Source organism: Malus domestica, chromosome 01 (genome assembly GCF_042453785.1).
Source record: "Malus domestica chromosome 01, GDT2T_hap1".
Taxonomy (NCBI): Eukaryota; Viridiplantae; Streptophyta; class Magnoliopsida; order Rosales; family Rosaceae; genus Malus; species Malus domestica.
The window spans coordinates 14,274,233-14,296,173 of NC_091661.1; the positions used below are offsets into that span (position 1 = coordinate 14,274,233).

The 21,941-nt window shown below is 42.5% G+C and overlaps 1 pseudogene; it reads right to left on the reverse strand.

The window, feature by feature from the left end:
* Nucleotides 1-17,108: 17,108 nt before the first annotated feature.
* LOC103415152 (probable mannitol dehydrogenase) lies at nucleotides 17,109-19,277 on the reverse strand (annotated as a pseudogene).
* Between the last annotated feature and the right edge of the window lie 2,664 nt (nucleotides 19,278-21,941).

The window sequence follows — 21,941 nt, forward strand, 5'->3', positions numbered from 1 at the left end:
AAGTGTAAATACACCTAATTAAAGCATCAAAAGTCTAAGTGCAGTCCAATAGGATAAGTACTAGTTATACAGTACCGGAAGATATCCTACGACTATTATATTTTGTCAAAACCGCCGAGATCCTCAAATGCCACCAACAATAAGTTTACCTAAAACCTGGAGGGGCGCAAAACAGAAAGTGTGAGTGGGCAAAAACAGAGCTTTTCAAAATCATTTCATTATCAAACGTTCTAACCCCTCACCGTAAAACATGTATAATTTTCCCAGGAATGGAATATAAACATATGTGTGTGTGTGTGTGTGTGTGTGTGTGTGTGTGTGTATCAGTTCATACTTCACATATCCATATTCATAAGTATGCCATGCCAAAATATAAAACAGAATAAGTAATTCAAGTGAAAATAAATTCATGGAAAAATAACATATTAGTCGGAACCCCTACAGAGGTCTGTACAGCTGAATTCATAACTCATTAATCAATCTAGCCGGAGTCACTACAAGTGACCTATACGGCACTACACTGCACACGAGTCAGAACCACTAGAATGGTCTGTATGACAAGACTGGGTGTAATATAGTTATGCTCAATGCTACGTTCTCATGATAGCTATGCGATAAATCGCTAGTCACCTACGAGTCGGAACCACCTATAATGGTCTGTATGACAAGGCTGTGTATATGGCTACGTTACCTTCACGTGATTGCCAGCACGCCTTGATTTTTGGTCGGGGTGTGTCAAATAATCTGAAATTATATTAGAAGGGCAATCTCCTCACAAAGAACCTGGTTAATAATTCAGATAAGGTTTCAAGAAGTTTGTTTCTACTTATGTGATTTCCTCATTTGCTGATTCTCAGCTCGTAAAGTTTCTAGTTCTTCTTGTGGGCGGTGAAGATTGTGGTGGCTGCATCATGACGGTTCTGTAGACATCAAAATTTCGGTAAATAAATGTTGACCGATAAATCAAAGTTTCAATGCTCATGTATTACATAAATTTTACACATAGCGTGTGTCTAAACAAAAAATCGAAATAAGTTGGAAACGTTATCAAACAGGACACGTGTCAATGCCTGGCAGAAATGATTTATTTCATCTGATTATTTAATCCCAAAAATCAAGTTTTGGAATTCTATAAATAGAAGCCAATTTCATTCATTTTAGGGGGAACAAAAATCATTAGGCAAAATTCTTGAAGCTCTGAAGCTTTGAAACTCCGAAGCTTTCAAGCATCCAAGTTCCCGGAGAATCAAGAAAGCCATCTTCGTTCATCGTTCTTCCCAAGATCAAGCCCCGACGGCCCTTGGATCAATAATCATCCACCTTCAAGATCAAGCCCCAAAGGCCCTTGAAGAACTTCTACCAATTCAAGATCAAGCCCCGACAGCCCTTGAAGAAAGTGTTCATTGTTCATCATCCATTCATCCCGAAGAATCAAGAAAGCCTTCTTCGTTCTTCGTTCATCGTTTTTCCAAAATCAAGCCTCGACGGCCCTTGGATCAACAATCATCCACCTTCAAGATCAAGCCCCAAAGACCCTTGAAGAACTTCCACCAATTCAAGATCAAACCCCAAAAGCCCTTGAAGATCTGTTCATCACTGTTCTTCAAAGATCAAGCCCAAAAGCCCCTTGAAGATCCGTTCATCACCGTTATTCAAGATCAAGCCTCAACAGCCTTTGAAGAAACGCTCATCCTCAAGATCAAGCCCCAACGGCTCCTTGAAGATCCGCTCAAATCCACCTTCAAGATCAAGTCCACGGCCCTTGAAGAACGCTCATCCTTAGATCAAGCCCAACGGCCCTTCACATCAGAGGATCAAATTTAAGAGAGATTGTAACCCAAAATCATCAAATACAAATATTATTTTGTGCACGTTGTTCTTGTCTCTTTCCTTTCAGGAAATTTTCGTGTTCACAAATTTGGCATACCCGATGGGACAATCTCTACCTCTCATCTCTTTCTCCGTTCAAGAAATTCAAGCACACTTCCAAAATCAATGGCATCAAGCAAAGGACAAGCCGTTCTCACAAAGGGAAGAAGCCTGAGCACTTCCTCCATGAACGGAGCATCCATTGGCGCCACAACCGCTCCTCAACATGCCACTTCAAAGTCAGTACCGCTGAGGGAGCAAGTGGAGCATCAAAGACGCAAGCCCGTCATCAACCTAACCTCGCTGGGGGCATCGAAGCATGCCGTTGAGGCACACAAGATGACATCCCAAAGCAGCCAACGACGTTCTTCGTCAACATCCTGGATGTCTAAAGGAAAGTCACGTCTATTGGTTGCACAAGTCATGACCATCAGCGTTACCTCCATCGAAGAACAATTGGCTCAAATGAATGAAGCGATTGCAAGGCTAACACAGATTGTGGAAGAAAAAGACTTGCAAATCGCTGCACTCGTCAGCCGACTGGAGTCACAGGACGGCGAGAACCCCAACCCAGAAGATAATCCACTAAAAAGAGGAGCTGGCGAAGAAGATGAGCCTCCAGTGGAGAGAATGGATGTGAAGCCGAAGCCAGACCAAGCAGCGGCACTCATGGGATCTCTTTCTATCCAGCAGCTGTAGGAGATGATCACCAACACCATCAAGGCACAGTACGAAGGAAGCTCAAATACCTCCGGGTTGTACTCGAAGCCGTATTCAAAGAAGATTGACGCCTTAAGGATGCCGAAGGGTTATCAACCGCCAAAGTTCATGCAATTTGATGGAAAGGGAAACCCGACACAGCACATTACCCACTTTGTTGAAACTTGCAACAACGCAGGGACTGAAGGGGACTACCTCGCCAAGCAGTTTGTGCGCTCGCTGAAAGGAAATGCCTTTGAGTGGTACACGGACCTAGAGCCTGAGTCCATAAACAGCTGGGAGCAATTGGAGCGGGAATTCCTCAACCGCTTCTATAGCACCCGCCGCACTGTGAGCATGCTAGAGCTGACGAACACAAAGCAGTGGAAGGACAAGCCAGTCATTGACTACATCAACAGATGGCGCACTCTAAGCCTCGACTGTAAAGACAGGCTCTCGGAAACCTCTTCAATCGAGATGTGCATCCAAGGCATGCAATGGGGTTTGCAATACATCATTCAAGGCATTAAACCACGGACCTTCGAGGAATTGGCCACTCACGCCCATGAAATGGAGTTAAGCATCACCCATCATGGGAAGAAAGAACCAATCGCCGACTACAAGAACGACAAAGTTTTGGGGCCAAAAGTGGATAAGGTTGCATGGAAACCCACCAAGGAAGCGATGACGGTCAACACATCTCCCGTCAAAATCTCCACACGAGGCAAGACGATTCAAACCGAAGCTTTTCGTGATCAAGAGATGCGTAGACGCACTTTGAAGGAGCTTGAGGAGAAGACTTATCCATTCCCCGACTCTGATGTGGTTGCCATGCTGGATGACCAGTTGGACAAGAAGGTGATCGGTTTGCATGAGTGCAGACGGCCAGAAGAGATGAATCGTACTGACAGTCCAAGATACTGTAAATTCCACCGCTTCATCAGGCATCCGACGGAAAAATGCTTCGTGCTGAAAGATCTCATCATGAAGCTGGCTCAGAAAGGAATCATCGAGCTAGATCTTGACGATGTGGTGAAGTCAAACTATACCACCATCACTTTTGGCTCTTCCGACTCAAATTTTTCACCTCAACCGCTGGGGGAATCCTCCATGACAAGCAAGGTTGAAGGATGGACTCAAGTCACTCCTAAGAAATTGCACAAGAAACATACGTCTTCTCCACAAGTCCGCCAATCGGAAAGGGGGCAAAGCAGCTCTTGTCAACCTTCAAAGAAACGTGAACGCGTTGAAGATGATGAAATTACGACACAAAGATCGTCCGTTGTTATCACAATGCGCGACTTCTTGCCCGAAGACTTCTTCAATCACGCGGTCAAAGCTCATTGCTATGAAGATTGTGAGGAACGCCTCTCCAAAATTGCTTGACAAATCTACCAAAAAAAATTCTCCTCGCCCGTACGAGTATAAACTGCATGGCACAAAGCTCCTGGTCTGCACAAGCATAAAAGGCAACATCAACGCTCCTGGTCTGCACGAGCATAAAAGGCAACACCAAAGCTCCTGGCCCGCAAGAGCATAAAATTGTGCACGGCAAAACCACCATCAAAATCACTGTTAAATTCATCACTCATTTGAACTACGTTATGACTTGATCCCTCCTCAACCGAGGGTACGTAGGCAACTTGAAACGTCAAAACTTCAAGTACAGTCACACCATCTAAAAGAAAAAAAAAACACAAACACTTTGAAGAATAAAAAAAAGCAAATTCAAAATATGAATACTTTATTTCTTTAAAGGAATGATCTGGTTACAAAGCCGTATTACAAAGGTAAGCATTACGCCAACGTCACCACCGAGGAAAGTTGTGACCAAAAGGCATTACACAGCATAAACTCGCTACAGTCTTTTGTACAACCCCACACGGTAAAAGTGACGTACTGGAACAAGCTCCAAGCAGCAGCGGCAAAGAATCTACGACAAGCAGCAAGGTCAAAGTGCACAGCAACGTCTCCACCGAGGAAAGTTGTGACCAAAAGACATTTCACAGCGAAGCCCCACTGCAGTCTCTTGCACAGCACCACACGGCAACGCACCACTGAGGGAAAACTGTGATCAAAAGGCACTACACAGCGAAACCCCGCTGTAATCTTTTACACAGCACCACACGGCAAAAAGTGACGCACCGCAACAAGCTCCAAGCAGCAAGACAACAGATAGTGCAACAAGGACAACAGACAGTGCAGCGACGGTAGTGCAACAGGCACAGCAAAGTGGGCAGCTACAAGATGGTCCTTCAAAGCACATTACAGTAGCAAAGAAACCAAAATGCCACGCAATCACATTACGCAACCGCGCAGTGACTACGCAAACAGTTTCTTGCACCGCACGTCGACGTCATCACCAAAGGAAAACTGTGACCAAAAGGCATTACACAGCGAAGCCCTACTGCAGTCTCTTGCACAACACCACACGGCAGCGCACCACCGAGGGAAAACTGTGATCAAAAGGCACTACACAGCGAAACCTCGTCGCAGTCTCTTGCACAAACCCTAGGCAGCAGAAAGCACAGATATGCCCACATCTTGCTCACTCCAAATACCATGTCTCTGAAAGCTTCATGAGGGTTCCAACATCATGCTCTGCCTTCTCCAAAATTAAAGATTCCTAGCATCACATCAAAATAAAAAAATAAATGTTTTATTAAAGAAAGTCATTTTTATTACAAAAAAAAATGTTTTGTAAAAAAAAAAAAAAAAAAAAAAAAAAAAAGAATCAAAATATCGGCAAGCCCAAAATAGTGGGCTAGAATGGATGAAGGCCCAGTTTAACCATCATCATCATTAGCGTCGGTCTCAACACCAAGCCTGATCTCATTATCAAGACTTGGGCTCACTAAAGCCCACTGCTCCATTTTGTCCCTCTCCTCCAGTGAGATCTTCATGCTGCTGCATGGGCAGTTTGTCTCTCTCTAAAATTGAGCAGCATCCAAGACACGGCTTCGTCTCAACTACGAAAAGCCACCGCAGCCCCTCCGCTTCTTCAGCAACTCTCTGCTGACCCCGTACCCTTCGTAAGAGTTCGGTTTGTTGAAGTGCTCCTGCTTCATCCTCCACGGCACTACCACGTTTCCCTCTCAGAACCTCAAGCACCGAGTCTCCTTCTGTGCCCATCTCCACCAGCAAACCCAGCAGCAACAATACCAACAGTTTGAGAGGGAAAGCCTGTTTGCGATCTCATTGGAAAATTAGTTGACGACCACAAAGGCACTCGGGAGAAACAGATGGAGCTCGACCGTACACCCACCGGGGCCCATTGCGACTGAAGATTTGAATAATGGCTTTAAACAGGAGGATTTCTTTCTCTGCAAAGTGGGAGTTGGAATGCTCTTATACAATCTACAGTAGCACTGATGGTGGCATCCATTTTTCTGTGCCTGATCGACCCCAACGACCGAGCCAGCGACGGCTAGTTCGCGCTGCTTCGCCCCTGGAATGCCTCCTCAAAGCTCTCCGCAACTCCACCTGGAAAGATGTCTCTCTCCATCATCCGCACCTCTACGACCAGTACAGAAATGCAGCACAATCAGCCTTCCATCATCGCCATCACCGGAACCGATGTTATCCCAGCGACCTCTCCCAAACTTCTCGCTGCTCGTCAACGTCTATAAAAAAAAAAAATTGAGAAGAATAACATCTATTCCAGAATCTACATGCCCTCCGTGGAGTTCTCTGTATACTTCAAGCTACACTCCGCAGCCTCCGTCTCTTGCCTCGCAGCTGCCAAACAACTTCAAAGACCGTTGTCAAACGACTAGCCGGCCGAGAAGCTCTTCCTCAAACTCGAGCTCTAAGTTCGTCTTCGTTTTTCCTGCAAATTCCCCATCCCATCATCAAAATTTATACAAAAAAAAATATTAAAAAATGGGATGGTGGAGCAAAGTGGTGCCTCACGACGTGAAAGAAAGAAAGGAAAGAAATATATAAAAAAATAAAATAAAAAAATAAAAAAAGAATGGTGGATCAGCACCACCGAAAGCAAAGAAAATAAAAGTACAATAATAATGTAAAAGAGGGATGGTGCATCTGGCACCATGTGCAAAAAAAAAATGCATTGAGAGAAATAAAAGTCCATTTTATTTATTTTTCTGGAAATTTTACATAAATTTGCATTATACATACCTAAAAAAAAAAATCAAATCAAATTTACAAGAGGGGATCTTCAAGGACGATCAGGTGGCGCCTCACCACTCGGCAGAGCTCCAGGAAGAAAAGGCGCCGGAGGTTGACTGTTTGAAGCCACATTACTCGGCGGAACTCCAGGAAGAAGAGGAGCCAGAGGTTGATCATGTGGAGCTTCATTATGCGCTACAGCCTCAGAAGACGAAGGCAAATGCTGTTGGAACAAACCCACAAACCTTTGATGATCAAGTAAAATCTAACCATCAGATTCCTGCATCTGGTCAATCTTCCTCTTCATGTTTGTAGCATAGTTATGTGCGAGCCTGTGCAACTGTTTATTCTCATGCTTGAGCCTTCTAATCTCCTGTTTGAGACTCATCACTTCAGCCGCCAATGATTCAACTTGACGGGTTCGAGCAAATAGACATTGGGCCATATTAGACACAGAACTTGCACACTGCACACTGAGAGCCAGAGAATCCTTAACAGCCAACTCATCAGACCGTTTGGAAATTAGTCTGTTATCTTTGGGAGTGACAAGGTTCCTGGCCACCACCGCAGTGGTCATATCATTCTTCATCACCGAATCCCTAACGGTAAGAGGACCAGTAGGGGATATGAAGGATAGGCGCCATATGTTGTCTGGAGAAGGCGGGACTACCTCTTCACCAAGGTTCAAATCAAAACAATGGTCAGAGGGTCCAGACATTTTCAAAGGTGTTGAAGAAAGAAGAGGTTGGACAAATCAAAATCTTATAAGTGCAAGAAGGGAGTTTCTACAAGCGAAAATTCAAGTGTGCTTTGAAACGAACTGCGTGCCTCTATAAAAATCAGCACTCAAAGGGATTTCAGAGATCGAAGAGGCGAGCTCAGAATTCGAAGAGGCCACAACAACAACAACAACAACAACAAAGCCTTTTCCCACTAAGTGGGGTCGGCTATATGAATCCTAGAACGCCATTTCGCTCGGTTTTGTGTCATATCCTCCGTTAGATCCAAGTACTCAAGTCTTTTCTTAGGGTCTCTTCCAAAGTTTTCCTAGGTCTTCCTCTACCCCTTCGGCCCTGAACCTCTGTCCCGTAGTCACATTTTCGAACCGGAGCGTCAATAGGCCTTCTTTGCACATGTTTAAACCACCGGAACCGATTTTCTCTCATATTTCCTTCAATTTTGGCTACTCCTACTTTACCTCGGATATCCTCATTCCCAATCTTATCCTTTCTCGTGTGCCCATACATCCCATGAAGCATCCTCATCTCCGCTACACCCATTTTGTGTACGTGTTGATGCTTCACCGCCCAACATTCTGTGCCATAAAACATTGCTGGCCTTATTGCCGTCCTATAAAATTTTCCCTTGAGCTTCAGTGGCCTACGACGGTCACACAACACGCCGGATGCACTCTTACACTTCATCCATCCAGCTTGTATTCTATGGTTGAGATGTCCATCTAATTCTCCGTTCTCTTGCAAGATAGATCCTAGGTAGCGAAAACGGTCACTTTTTGTGATCTTCGCTAGATTGCTCCGGTCATTAGTGTGGATAAGTATATAAATGGATAGAGATAGGAAAGCAATCACAAGATGTACGTGGTTCACCCAGATTGGCTACGTCCACGGAATAGAGGAGTTCTCATTAATTGTGAAGGGTTTACACAAGTACATAGGTTCAAGCTCTCCTTTAGTGAGTACAAGTGAATGATTTAGTACAAATGACATTAGGAAATATTGTGGGAGAATGATCTCGTAACCACGAAACTTCTAAGTACTGGAGTGTGGTATCGTCTTGACTTTCCTTATCTGTCTCATAGGTAGATATGGCATCTTCTCTGGAAGTACTCTTCCTCCATCCAGGGGTGGTATCTGTAACTGGTGGAGATGCACAAGGTAATGTATCAATGTCACTTGAAGCTTACTTGTAGTTTCAGGCTTGGTCAAGCGCGATACAAACCATGTGGTAGGAGTCCCCCAAGTCGCCGAGCTAGGGGATCTGCTGAAAGATGTGACAGACAAGGTAAGCAATCAGAGCTCCGGCTGATTGTTCACATTCTCCCTATCTTGCAGGCAGCATGAAGGATAAAGAGAAGAAAAATGAGAAGAGATAATATGGGATACTTTTGCTTTTGAAGAAGTAACTTTCCACAGGCTTATTCTTGAACTGGGCTGGAGGGTTTTTTGGTTTCCTCCAGAGATAAGGCCGACTGAAGAATTTGAGGGTCAAAACAAGTCCATCAAATCTAGAGTACGTTCGACTCTGCTGATATGGGATACTTTTGCTTTTGACAGAGTAATGGATGTATCGGCACGTGTGCTGTTACGCTTGTCTCCACATGCTTCCTTGTATCCTTCTCACTTGCCCTATCTGTTCCTCAGGCAGATGCGGGATCTTCCCTGGAAGCATAAGATGTTGAAGATGAGTACTCGAGAGCAATGCCAGGTAAGTAATCAGGTAAGGGGTTCCAGGCAGTCAGTTCCTGGCTGGAAGCTTGATTCCAAGTGCTGACTGATTGCTCTCTTTCTCCTTGTCTTGCAGGTAAGAACAAGGCCAAAGGAAAAGACAGGGAAAAATCATGATATGGGATACTCTTGCTTTTAACCCTGATGATATGAGATATTGTTGCTCTAGTATAGCTTGTTTACAGAGGTATTATCGGGGGGAAAGAAAGCTGAATATTTCGAAAGGCTTCGTTGGGAGTGCCCTCTCAGATAAGAGGAAGGGTTGAGCATTTTTGCAGGTCTGCATGTCCGTTGGGGATGGAGGTCGACATATATAGGAGTCTCCCTAACATCAAGTAATAATGCTATTCCTTTACCCTGCTTGGTCATAGCACGGTAGTGGGAGCTGCCAGCTTCACAAGTTTTAACTCTGTCAGAGCACTTTGAAAAAGTGGTCTGTGGTATCTGGAAAGCTGATGTTGCGTGTGAAGATTACAGACAAACTTTATCCAAGGAGATCCAGCTCTTGAAGTTGGGAAAGTGGTGCCTCTTCGGTTTTCGAACAAGCAATCCTGTCGGGGATCTGGCTCTCGAGATTCGGAGAACGATGCCTCTTCGATTTTTGAGAAAGCAATCCTACTGGGGGTCTGGCTCTCGAGATTCGGAGAGCGGTGTCTTCGATTTTTGAGAAAGTAATCATGTTGGGAGTCTGGCTCTCGAGATTCGGAAGGCGGTGCCTCTTCGATTTTGGAGCAAGCAATCTTGTTGGGAGTGTTTCCTCGAATGTGAGTAAAGGTTGGGCATGTTTGCTAGTCTACCTTGCCACAAAGCATAGAGGTTGACACACAGGGACTTTCCAATTATCCAGCAGTGGTACTGTTCCTTTACCCTCTCTTCGATTTTTGAGAAAGTAATCATGTTAGGAGTCTGGCTCTCGAGATTCGGAGGGCGGTGCCTCTTCGATTTTGGAGCAAGCAATCTTGTTGGGAGTGTTTTCTCGAATGTGAGTAAAGGTTTGGCATGTTTGCTAATCTACCTTGCCACGAAGCACAGAGGTTGACACACCGGGACTTTCCAATTATCCAGCAGTGGTACTGTTCTTTTACCCTTGTGGGTAATAATATGGTAGCTAGACCTTCAAAATTTATGTGTCTAAACTTTGTTAGTGTTGTTTCTTTGCTAATCTTTTACCCTTCTTGGTCAGAGTGATGTAGTGGGAGCTGCAAGCTTCACGTGTCTCAACTTTGTCAGAGAACTTTGTCAGAGAACTTTGGCAGAGTTATATGTGGTACCCATGAGCTACTGTTGCGTGTGGGGAGTGGGTGATTGAACAGTACGATTCATGTGCTTTCTACTTCGCCAGAAATCTTCGACAGAATGCCCATAATTTCGGCAAAGCTGAGTGTGCGTGTGACAGGTGCTGACAGGGTTGGAAAAGTAGGTGCCTCTTCGATTTCTGAGATCGGCCCTCGTGGTCTCTGAGCAGCCCAGCTTTTGAGAAAGCAAGCCTCTTCGATTTCTGAGATCGGCCTTCGTGGTCTTTGAGCAGCCCAGCTTTTGAGAAAGCACACGACTCTTCGATTTCTGAGATCGACCCTCGTGGTCTCTGAGCAGCCCAGCTTTTGAGAAAGTAAATGCCTCTTCGATTTCTGAGCAGGCGCCTCTTCGATTTCTGAAGCTTCATCGAGTGCAGATTTTTATAGGGGCTGACATTAAGTTCCAAAGCACACTTGAATATCCACCAGTAGAAGCTCCATTCTTGCACTTCTAAGATCTTGATTTGTCCGACCTCTTCTCTCTTCAACACCTTTGAAAATGTCTGGCCCCTTCGACCGTCGTTTTGACTTGAACCTTGTTGAAGAGGCAGCCCCGCCTTCTCCAGACAACATATGGCGCCCATCCTTCGTCTCCCCTACTGGTCCTCTTACCGTTGGGGATTCTATGATGAAGAATGATATGACCGCTGCGGTAGTGGCCAGGAACCTTCTCACTCCCAAAGATAACAGACTACTTTCCAAACGGTCTGATGAGTTGGCTGTTAAGGATTCTCTGGCTCTTAGTGTTCAGTGTGTAGGTTCTGTATCTAATATGGCCCAACGCCTATTTGCTCGAACCCGCCAAGTTGAATCATTGGCGGCTGAAGTGATGAGTCTCAAACAGGAGATTAGAGGGCTCAAGCATGAGAATAAACAGTTGCACCGGCTCGCACATGACTATGCTACAAACATGAAGAGGAAGCTTGACCAGATGAAGGAATCTGATGGTCAGGTTTTACTTGATCATCAGAGATTTGTGGGTTTGTTCCAAAGGCATTTATTGCCTTCGTCTTCTGGGGCTGTACCGCGTAATGAAGCTCCAAATGATCAACCTCTGATGCCTCCTCCTTCTAGGGTTCTGTCCAGTACTGAGGCTCCGAATGATCCCCCTCCGGTGCCTTCTCTTTATGGGGCTCTACCGACTGCTGAGACTTCTCCTAAGCAACCTTTGTGAAGGCTCCCTCTTGTTTGTTTATTTTGACTCAAGTATATGTACATATTTGTAACTTATCGGGGATATCAATAAATAAGCTTTCCTTCATTTCAACGTATTGTGTTAAATACACCAAAGCCTTCTTCGCTAAGTTCTTTGAATTTTCTTTTGTTGGAGCTTGTATGTTGAAGCTTTGTGAGTGGAGCATGTAGGTTGAGGTAGTGTTCCCTTAATTTCCCGAGTGAGGAAAACTTCTCGGTTGGAGACTTGGAAAATCCAAGTCACTGAGTGGGATCGGCTATATGAATCTTAGAACGCCATTGTGTTCTGTCCTGTGTCATGTCCTCCGTTAGATCCAAGTACTCTAAGTCTTTTCTTAGGGTCTCTTCCAAAGTTTTCCTAGGTCTTCCTCTACCCCTTCGGCCCTGAACCTCTGTCCCATAGTCGCATCTTCTAATCGGAGCGTCAGTAGGCCTTCTTTGCACATGTCCAAACCACCGTAACCGATTTTCTCTCATCTTTCCTTCAATTTCGGCTACTCCTACTTTACCCCGGATATCCTCATTCCTAATCTTATCCTTTCTCGTGTGCCCACACATCCAACGAAGCATCCTCATCTCCGCTACACCCATTTTGTGTACGTGTTGATGCTTCACCGCCCAACATTCTGTGCCATACAGCATCGCCGGCCTTATTGCCGTCCTATAAAATTTTCCCTTGAGCTTCAGTGGCATACGGCGGTCACACAACACGCCGGATGCACTCTTCCACTTCATCCATCCAGCTTGTATTCTATGGTTGAGATCTCCATCTAATTCTCCGTTCTTTTGCAAGATAGATCCTAGGTAACGAAAACGGTCGCTCTTTGGTATTTCTTGATCTCTGATCCTCACCCCTAACTCGTTTTGGCCTCCATTTGCACTGAACTTGCACTCCGTAATTGCCTCCATCAATCTTCGAAGAGGCCAATTCAAAAAAATCGAAGAGGTGCTAGCTTTCTCAAAAGTTGGCCTTGCTCGGAAACCACAGGCCAATCTTCATTTCCAGACTTGTCCGCACTTGTCACATGTAACCTCTGCACTCGACGGAGCTCAAAAATCGAAGAGGCCAATTCAAAAAATCGAAGAGACAAGCTCAGAAATCGGAGAGGCATCTTGCTTTTCCAGACGCATCAGCATTCGTCACACGCAAACTCAGCTTTGCGGAAATCAAGGGCAATTTGTCGAAGCGCCGATCCCAGATATCGAAGAGGCGCCAGTATTTTTTAGCTTTGTCAACACCTGTCACATGCACACTCAGCTTGGCGGAAATTACGGACAATTTGTCGAAGATTTCTAATAAAGAACAAATCACGTGAAGCCATACTAATCAATCACGCAATGGTTGCCGACACGAGTGAAAGAATAGTACCTCTATAGGTATTAAAGAACTTCTTATAACTGTCCACCTTCACCCTCCATAGCAAGGCAGACATACAAAACCTTTCTTCATCTCCGAGAATGCCTTCCCAACGAAACCTTTCGAGTCACTCAGTGTTCCTTACTCCTTGGGGTACCTCTGCAAACAAATGACACCAAAGCAAAAGTATCTTATATCACTAAGGTAGAAAGCAAAAGTATCTCATATCATGCTTTCTCCCTATCCTTTCCTTTGTCCTTGTTCTTACCTACAAAGACAAGGATAAAGAAAACAATATGCCGGAACCTCCACTCAAACTCGGGTAAGGAATCGACTACCTGGAACCTTTGCCTGGTTGCTTACCTGGCATTGCTCTCTAGTACTCATCTTCAGCTGCTGATGTACTTCCAAAGAAGATGCCACATTTACCTGGAGAACAGATAAGGCAAGTGAAAATGATACCTTGCAGCATGTGGAGACAACGTGCAGAAGAAACAAGCAGAGAAGAATGCAGCCTGCATAGTCAACTCAGCAGAAGGAGTCTAAGTTGAGGAACTCAAGAAGCTGCCACATATACTTGGAGAACAAATAAAGAAATGCGGCATGCACAATCAACTCAGCATAATGAGTCCGAGTTGAAGAATTAGAGAGAAGAAGGGGTCTGAGTTGAATCTAAGAGCTCGAGAAGCTTTAACAACATATTGACGGCACCATCGCCGAAAAGCAAAGCCTCGCTGTGCAACGCTGTCAAATCGCCACCACTTCTTCGAAAGCAAGAGTATTTCATATCATGCTTTCTCCCTGTCATTTTCTTTGTCTTTGTTCTTACCTGCGAGACAAGGAGAAAGAAAGCAATCAGCCAGCACTTGGTATCAATCTTCCGATCTGGAACCGACTGCTTGGAACCTTTCCCTGATTGCTTACCTAGCACTGCTCTCGAAGTACCCATTATCTCAACATCTTATGCTTCCAGAGAAGATACCACATCTGCCATAAGAACAGATAAGGCAAGGGAAAATGATACATTGAAGCATGTGGAGACAAGCACAACAAAGCACGTGCCGATTCATCCGCTACTTCTTCAAAATCAAAGTATCTCATATCATCAGGGTTGCAATCACTATGGGTGGAGGACTCGTTTTGACCCTCAAATTCTTGGGTCGACTCGCTAGGCGTTATGGGCTGCACGTGCCGATTCACCACCCTTGAACCAAATCCTTAAAGATCAAGTCACCAACTGGAAGAAAAGCCCATCAATCTTGAAGATCATACCGTTGACCAAACTGCTCAGGTGTGAATTAGAAAGATTGAACAAAGCAACAAGTCGTCACCTTCACCTCGTGCCTGCTTGCCATGTGTTCTAGTCAACCTTCAAGAATCAAGCCTTAACGGCCCTTGAAGAAGCTTCCAGCCAAATTCAAGATCAAGCCTCGACGGCCCTTGAGGAAATCACAAGTTCGATTCAAGATCAAGCGTCCACCATATTTGAATCAAATCCAGTTCAAGAATAAGCTGTGGAAAATCAACAATTGGAGGAATCCAGAAAATCCTCCAACCCAGTTCAAGATCAAAGCTGTGGAAAGTCAACAAAGTGCAAAAACAAATACATGCCGATTCATCCACTACCAAAGCCAAAGATCATCTACCACCTGAAGCTCCTTGTGGTCCAATTTCAACCTTCAAGATTAAGCCTCGACGACCCTTGAAGAAATTTCAAACAAAGTCCAAAAACAAGCCTCAACGGCCCTTGAAGAAATTTCCAGCCAAATTCAAGATCAAGCCCCAACGGCCCTTGGATCGACATCTACATTAAGGAACTTCAAAACGCATCTCCTACACGTGACAAACACATGTATACGACGTGCCTTGAAGTGGGGGCATTTGTAGACATCGAAATTTCGGTAAATAAATGTTGACCGATAAATCAAAGTTTCAATGCTCATGTATTACATAAATTTTACACGTAGCGTGTGTCTAAACAAAAAATCGAAATAAGTTGGAAAAGTCATCAAACAGGACATGTGTCAACGCCCAGCAGAAATGATTTATTTCATCTGATTATTTAATCCTAAAAATCAAGTTTTGGAATTCTATAAATAGAAGCCAATTTCATTCATTTTAGAGGGAACAAAAATCATTAGGCAAAATTCTTGAAGCTCTGAAGCTTTGAAACTCCGAAGCTCTCAAGCATCCAGGTTCCCGGAGAATCAAGAAAGCCATCTTCGTTCTTCGCTTATCGTTCTTCCCAAGATCAAGCCCCGACGGACCTTGGATCAACAATCATCCACCTTCAAGATCAAGCCCCAAAGGCCCTTGAAGAACTTCCACCAATTCAAGATCAAGCCCCGACGGCCCTTGAAGAAAGTGTTCATTGTTCATCATCCATTCATCCCGAAGAATCAAGAAAGTCTTCTTCGTTCTTCGTTCTTTGTTCTTGGTTCATCGTTCTTCCAAAATCAAGCCCCGACGGCCCTTGGATTAACAATCATACACCTTCAAGATCAAGCCCCAAAGACCCTTGAAGAACTTCCACCAATTCAAGATCAAACCCCAAAAGCCCTTGAAGATCTGTTCATCACTGTTCTTCAAAGATCAAGCCCAAAAGCCCCTTGAAGATCCGTTCATCACCGTTATTCAAGATCAAGCCTCAACGGCCCTTGAAGAAACGCTCATCCTCAAGATCAAGCCCCAACGGCTCCTTGAAGATCCGCTCAAATCCACCTTCAAGATCAAGTCCACGGCCCTTTAAGAGAGATTGTAACCCAAAATCATCAAATACAAATATTATTTTGTGCACGTTGTTCTTGTCTCTTTCCTTTCAGGAAATTTTCGTGTTCACAGGTTCATACCATTTTAGCAACCTTCATGACCTTCTTCTCAATGTTGGCGACTTCAGTTGTAGGGTGGAGTTTGGGGTTTTGCGTTGGGTTTGGAGGTGATGGCATGATGGAGTGGTGGTGACCGTTAGTTGATGGAGTCTATGCTTTCATAACCTTCTATTATTTTGAAGACAAAGTAACCTAGTTAATTTAACAAATTTTTAACTGGGGCTTAATGGGTGTAACTTTTTCAATAGGTTGGGTACTTGTTTTGAATGTTTAAAAAGATTGAGACCAATTTGGAATGACACTAAAAAGGTACTTAATCCCAATATTTTTATTCCCACAACTAAAATTTTCAAAGTTTAATTTAAAAATATAGTAACCTACATAAAAATACATTATCACATTAATGTTAGAACTTTGATAAAAAAAACTGAAAACCAACAAGGATATTGATAGTTAAGGACCGCATCCAAAGTCTCTCAAAATAAAATGAACTTGTTCGACTGGAGGAATTTCCACTGGGGACATTTCCTGGCCAACGAGCACATAGCTCCCCAGGAGGTTGGCGCCAGTTGATATTGTCTGTCGGGCTTCTGCTTATTGGCGTGCTATAAGAGAAGGACAGAGTTAATTTTGAAAGGTGCCTTTGTGGGGCCTTAGGTGTAGGCCTTGAGGCTCACAATCAAAATTAACTTTAAGTGTTCAAGCATGCCACTGCCATCTTTAGCATGACAAATGTATGTTTAGTTTATTTGTATATGCCCGAGAGACCAAGTGAGCTATGAAAGGTGCCTTTGTAGGGTCTTAGGTGTAGGCCTTGAGGTTCACAATCAAAACTAACTTAGTATTCGAACATATAGTGGTTGTTTCATTGTTGCGGAAGTATTATAACTATTATATTTTAATCACCCAAGCCCGAAGAGCAGAATAAACCCAGATAGGTGCCTTTGTAGAGCCTTAGGTATAGGCCTTGAGGCTTCCCATCAGAATTAATTCTATACTCAAACATTCTGTGGCTATCATAATATAACAGAAGTAAAACTAAGAAATAGGCTTGATTACTTGCGCCCCAACTAACTTCGGACTTCTTGTTATCAAGGACTGTCATGGATGGGTTAAGTCCACATAGAGTTCTTTTTTTATGCCTTGAGACCAAGGACTTTTGATTGATCAATCTTGTATGCCCGAAAGGTTAGAAATTAGATCTAGTCAAGCTATGAGTGCAGATTCCAACTTTACTTTTACATGGTCGGGCACCATTGAACCAACCAGATTCAAGAACCAAGACGCCTTTTAATCATAAACTTGCTAGAAATAACTTGAATCCAGATGGAAGTATACATCATACTACTAGATTTATGAATGAAAAGACAGAAACGAAGAGGGTCGGGCAAGATTTCACCTTGTTGGGCAAGGCTGATCGTCTTACAGCTTCCTCTCTTCGTGATTTACAAAGGGTTTGAAAGCTAAAAGGGGGAATTGGTAAATGAGTTTATAGCAAGGAATCGATACTATAGCAAGATTCAGACAAGGTAGCAGAGCTTTTATAAAGGCTTTTGGTAAAGGTTGATCCTGAAAAGGATGAAGGCTTGGTGCTGACTACAGCTTCATATGCAAATCTGACTTAAGCAGAGTTTGTGTACTTGTTTGTTTGATTGAGTGTCCTTATCTTTGATTTCTCTTTCCCCTTTTATAGACGATTTGGCTTGGCTGCCTTCAGTTCCAATCTTGCCCGAATGCTGCTGAAGGGTAGTGACTCATCAGCTTTTTACTTGTACTGCCATTGTAAAGTACTTTGGGGCTGATTAGCTGGCTAGTCTACACCACTTGACTTCTAGGTAGGTGAGCAAGTGGCTTAAGTGATCTGCACTTAGTCGGGAAAAGGGCTTCTTCTGCCTTCTAGGCTTCGGCTGAACCTTGGGCTTCCTTCCTTCTAGACCTCCTTTTGGACTAACTTCCTTTTGAGCCCAAAGTTCAAGTTGTAACCCAAACAGAACTTACCCAAGATTAAGAGGAAAACTGGAAGTTCAGGAGGTTGTACGATAAGACCCACCAGAATTAGTTTTCCATTGGTCTTCAACAACTAAGTCAATGACGAGAGAGAGTGAGGAGCCGAAACTGTATCGATGATACCGTCCATCGTACCCATGTCAGCCTAATTTCATGTAATTACTTGTAAGTATGTAATAAACACAAATTTGTACGACACATGTATAAAGAAAAAAAAGAATCTTGCTGTGGAGTTAAACATGTTATGTTGTTAGACTTTAATTAAACACGGTTAATGAAAGTTCGCAGTTTTACGTACCGGCTTAGTTGGTTTTACTATCAAACAAAAAAAAAAGTGAATTCTGGTTAGATGAAAAAAGTCAAATGTACACCTGCAATTGCTCCTGGTCATGAGTCATGACTAATCAGAAATTCATCCACACCAAGGTGTTCCATGGATTCCTTCTTCTTATTCGGAGAAGTATTTATTACAGTCACCTTTGCTCCTACAGCTTTTGCAAACTTCACGATCATATGACCAAGGCCACCAAGCCCTACAACCCCCAAGTGTTTACCAGGTTCCATGAGTCCAAAGTATTTCATTGGGCTGTACACTGTGATCCCGGCACAGAGCATGGGAGCAGTACCTTGCAACGACTAGTTATCTGGGATTCGGACGGCAAAGTGTTCATCGACTACTAGTTTGTCCGAGTATCCACCAAAGGTTCTCGAGCCGTCTTCATAGTGTTCATTGTAGGTCCACACAATTTTAGAGCAGTAATTTTCAAAGTCCTGTGTGCAGTTATCGCATGAGCGACATGAACCCACCATGCACCCAACTCCAGCTATGTTTCCTACTTTGAATTTTGTGACATTGCACCCAACCTTCGTCACTTCGCCTACAATCTCATGCCTAAAAAAAGTATGATAAAAATGCATATATTAACTAGTTAAGTAAAAAGTAATGAGTAATAAATTGATTAAGAAAATAAAATAAGTAACGGAACTACGTACCCTGGGACAATGGGATAGATAGTCATTCCAATTTCATTCTTAGCGAAGAGAAGATCTGAGTGGCAAATACCGCAATAGAGTATCTTCATGCTGATATCATTACTACCAATACTTTTGCAAGTAAAAACACACGCGCACACACAAACGTGCTACCGGTGAACTTGTATATGATGCACTACTTAATGCTAGAGTCACCAAATTTTCCACCAAATATTATGCCAGTACCTATTGCCAAAAATGAACTCCAAAGTCGACGACGATAAAAACTACGATATTATTAGGTGAACAAATTTGATCATCAATGTAAAGTTGACATAAAAAAGTAAGTCAAATACCTCCTAGTGAAGTGGAACGGAGAGAGAATTCCTGAGGAATCTCTAGCGGCCCGTCCATAGGCTTTCCCTGCTTGCTCTTCTGCAACTGGTATTTCTTGAGACATTGTATATTTGTGTGTTAGTGTATGAGCTAATATGAGAAGTGATCGAGTGATCAAAAAAATTTTGAAATCACAAAGAGTTTGTTCTGTTCAATTGCCTTCACTTTGTGGGTTGTGGTGTCTGTTGGGGGTCTACGTATACATAATTACATCTATACTATGTTGGTTGGGTCGTCTTTGTGATTTCTGGTGACCTTGTTGGGGGTCTAAGTGTACATATATACTATATGGTTGGTTGGGTCGACTTTGTTGGTTGTGGAGTCTTTATTGGGGGTCTACGTATGCATACATATTATATGGTTGGTCCGTTAACATTCAACGAATGCAAGCGTTAATATATATGAAATTGTGTCATCAGTGACGTATATTCAGGTTGGTGGACATTTTATTTTCATTTCTCCCTCCTCAACGTAAAGACCATAAGTTGACAGAGACAAGAGTAAACGAGAGACGAAGAAACAAGCCTTATAAATGTTTTTTTTTTCCGTTGACAAAAGAAAAAAAAAAACAACAACAATTGTTTTTGGTTGTGTACTAGGTCTAGGTACCAGAAATTTGAGGTGGGTGAAAGAGAAAGAATACAATGATGATGAAAATATTAATATATATATTAGAAGAATACATAAACATATTTATTAATTTTTCCTCTTCAACGGGATTCAAGACTAAGATTAATTGATGAAACGAGAAGAATATGTCCGGGATTTATTGGTATGAAGAAAAGCGATCACTTGTTTCTTGAACAATTCTAAAATTCATATATTTGATTGTTGGGTCAGAAGAACAATTAATGATTCCGACAGTTATTAAGAATAATAAGGGATAAGATAACCAAGTTGAGTTCATGGATTAAACTAGGTCGGGTTACAAATTAATAAATGATTTTTCTATTTGGAACCCATTTAAAAGTCAAAAAAAGGAGCAGTCTGCGAGAAATCAAATCATATAGAAATGATAAAAGCCTCGAACGTTCATATATGCTATGAGGTGTCCGAAAATGGTTGAAGTAGTTGAATACAATGATCACTATAGCCCTTGGTAAATTTACCAAAGACGAAAATGATTTATTTGATATTACGGATTATATGGGTCTGAAAAAAATATAAGGTCTAATTTAAAGTGAGACCCAAAAAATGCATGGCTTGTTCTCTTTGTCCCTGACCGTCTCTTCTTCAGATCCTACTAAGAATTATTAAATTAATGTATAGGAAATTATTCTCTTGGAGGTGGAGATTATACAAACAATCTCAGTACATATGGCGCAAGACGATTCCACATATCAAGGTCGGAATGGGATCAGGTGTTTTTTAGTCTCACCGTAGTGCCTAATTTGTCTTGATTTCCAATTGATGAAGAAGGTAGTTTACTTGCTTGACCATAGGGAGAGGGAGCTTGCTTACTTAGTGATTGCACTAAACTAAAAACTGAAAAATTTGTTTGGAAACTACATTCAATTTTCAGTTTTAAAATAAAAAATTGAAAGCCAAATTTTGAAAACTCAAGAAAATAGTTTCCACTTTTTGGATTTCAATTTCACTTGTCGTTTTTTTTTTAATTAAAAGTAGTTACAAAGCATGTTTTCAGTTTTCAATTCTCAATAAATTGAAGAAAAAAAGCTAAAACTGAAAATAAAATGATTATCAAACAAACCCTTAGATGATGAGTTTGATATACCTAACTATTGCGAATGATCATTGTATGGCCTAGCCCAAGTCTAACACCCATTGTGCGGAATATTGTTGTTTAAAAAATATACAAAAAAAAATTAAAACAAAAAGTAAAAGATAAAAAGAGAGTGGACTCATTAATTGACACACCCCAACCTCGAATGTCCACCTAGACTTCGAATCGAGTAGTGTTGGCCGACATCAAGAGGGTGACGAAGCCATAAAGTGTAGTGTTGTGGAAAATGTGAGTAAATTTAAATCTATAAATGACTAAATACAAGAGTGCACATGTGAGCGGGATTTAACCTATTTACACGTGATGTCAAAGCATAAGTAAAGTAAAGTACAATAAAAGTAGGATAAGAATTATACCATCGAAAGTTGTCTCCTATACTAAGTTTTTGCCATGAATCCTCGTCGACACAAGAGCACTGCCACTAAAACCTGGAGGGGTGAAAAACAAGGTGAATGGGTCTGAAAATAAAGTTTGAAAAACTTTTTGAAAACATAATAACCCCTCGTCGTAAAACAAGTATTGATTCCAAATATAACATATTATGTATAGTATGAAAATATTTACCGTAGCCAGCAATATCTCAAGAATGTAATACATCACAATATTTCGCAAATAAACACATAACGCCTGGTATCACATAATCTCTCATAAACAAACATATCACATCGAGTGCTCATTGACATATGCTGACATACAAGTTCATGTAGAGATATCCTGAGATGAACGGGACTGGGTGTAATAATGATTTACTCTCTAGTCTTACAATCACGTGAAGACTCACGTTATGCACTTCACATATGAGTCCTAATTGCCTATAGCAATTTAGGACAAGACTAGCACCTACAATAGATCCAAAGTGAGTGTGTAGTGCGATGTGAACATACACATAAAGCCTGGCACTGGCGCGGATGAGTACAAACACCAGTGTAGCATGCATGATGAGTAGTAATATAAATATGATCATACTACAGAAATTTCTTCATT